This window comes from Crocuta crocuta, unplaced genomic scaffold (genome assembly GCF_008692635.1).
Source record: "Crocuta crocuta isolate KB4526 unplaced genomic scaffold, BGI_CrCroc_1.0 scaffold27, whole genome shotgun sequence".
NCBI classification, from domain to species: Eukaryota; Metazoa; Chordata; class Mammalia; order Carnivora; family Hyaenidae; genus Crocuta; species Crocuta crocuta.
Window position 1 is genome coordinate 7,421,766 of NW_027532250.1, and position 1,772 is coordinate 7,423,537.

At 56.7% G+C, this 1,772-nt stretch overlaps 1 long non-coding RNA gene across 1 annotated transcript in view; it reads left to right on the plus strand.

The window, feature by feature from the left end:
* LOC144243259 (uncharacterized) overlaps positions 1 to 1,272 on the plus strand; it is a 4,579-nt gene extending 3,307 nt beyond the window's left edge. Inside the window, exon 3 of the long non-coding RNA XR_013338587.1 lies at positions 1,136 to 1,272. This is a non-coding gene — a long non-coding RNA (uncharacterized LOC144243259). The remainder of the gene's footprint in view (positions 1 to 1,135) is intronic.
* Positions 1,273 to 1,772: the final 500 nt, after the last annotated feature.

Genomic DNA, 1,772 nt, shown 5'->3' on the forward strand with positions numbered 1-1,772 from the left:
CCCCACCCGGGCTGTGGGAAGGCTGTGCCTGGGATTCTGGGGCTTCAGCACCAGCCCAGCCTTTGCTGGGGATCTAGGCCCTACCAGGGCCTGCATGACCTTGGACAAGACCTTTCCCCTCCTGGGGCCTCAGTTTCCCCCTCTGTAGTCACAGGCTCTGAGTCAGAATTCTGGCTGTGTGACCTCAGGCAGGTGGCTGTCCTCCTCGGAAGCCCAGCTCCCTCTTCTGTAAAACGGGGGACAGTGCACACAGCGCCTGCTCCCTCAACAGAGCCCTTAGCGCCCCCGGCAGGGGCTTGATGGGGAAGGCTGGCCCAGATCCCTGGGGCCCTCTGGGAAGGATGTCCAGTCTGCAGAAGAGGCACAGCTGGGACACTGGCTGAGGTGCAAGGAGTGAATGACAGAGGGATCAGGAGGCAGGCGGCTGCAGGAGAAGGGGGGGCGGAATGGCTTCTGGGGACCAGGAGAATGTGGCCTCCTTGTTACTTACTTTCCTGGTGACGAAGGGCAGGCCCGGGTAGGTCAGCTGGGACAAGTGGGCAGGACTGGGCCCCACGTCTTGGGGGCTTGAGGAGCACCACCAGGGGACAGGGTGGAGAGGAGAATGCGCCTGGGCCAGGGCTGAAGGTGGCTCTGATCCTCCCTCTGGGCCCTCCAGGCAGAAAGCAGGTGTTTTCAGGGGCCAGGCCTTCTGGGGGGAGTCGCAGACCCTGGCCCAGATTCCAGCCCAGGGCCTTCGCAGCCAGCTGTCATTCTGCGGAGTCCGGAGAGGCTGGCAGCCCAGAGAGGCCCAGCACCAGGCCCAACATCACACAGCAGACTTACCACTTCCTCTCCAGCCTCCTTCCCTCCCCCGCCCAGAGACTGTGACCGTCCCAAGTGTGAACGAGGAGGAAGCCACCTCCCAGTTCCATGCTGGGAGACGGGTGTGTGAAGAGAGGGGAGACAGCTTGAGCCCCAGACCCTACAGAGACTTGGGGAAACTAAGGTTCCGGGGAGGGTCATCTGGCTCTGAGGCGTCACATGTGCAATGGGCTTCTGTATGTGGGCCTGTCCGCCTGCCAGTGCCAGGCATCTCCTGGGACAGAAGAACCTGGGAAATGAGTTCGAGCCACCGCATTCCATCTTTCTACAGACGCTAAGTTGCTTCTCGGAAGCTTGGTTTCTTTGCTGTCAAGTATAATAGAAGATGCGGTAAAGGAGAGAGATCCTGGATTAAAACCAGTGTGCAGAACTAGGGAGCCAGTTCAGTAAGAACTAGCTCGCTGTGATTATTAAAGACCTGTTATTTAATCCCTCTGAGCCTCGGTTTCCTCATCTGCGAAATGGGTATAACCTCCTCGACAGAGAGTCCCACTGAGGATTCCAAGAGTATCCCATATAAAGCACTTACTATGCGCCTGGTTTTTTTCTTCCATTTCCATTCCAACAGCCACCATGGTGCCTGGCACATAGTAGGTACTCGGCAAGTCTTAGCTGTGATTATTACTGTTCTTATGGCCCTGATTTTCCCACTCATCAGCTGTCTGAGTTCCCCGGCAGCTCACCAACTTCCCACCTCGCTCAATTTCACTTTCCTCCTTCATGTATTGAAATAACAATAGCACCTACTTCCCGGAGCTGGGTGAGGATCCACTCACACATTCCACAAATACTTATTAATCACCTACTGTTTTAGGGTACAACTAGGAACAAAACAGAAAACAAAAACCAAAAAAGAAGGCCCTGCCCTTAGGGAGCTGATGTCTGGGGTTGGGGGCGGGGGGGGGGGG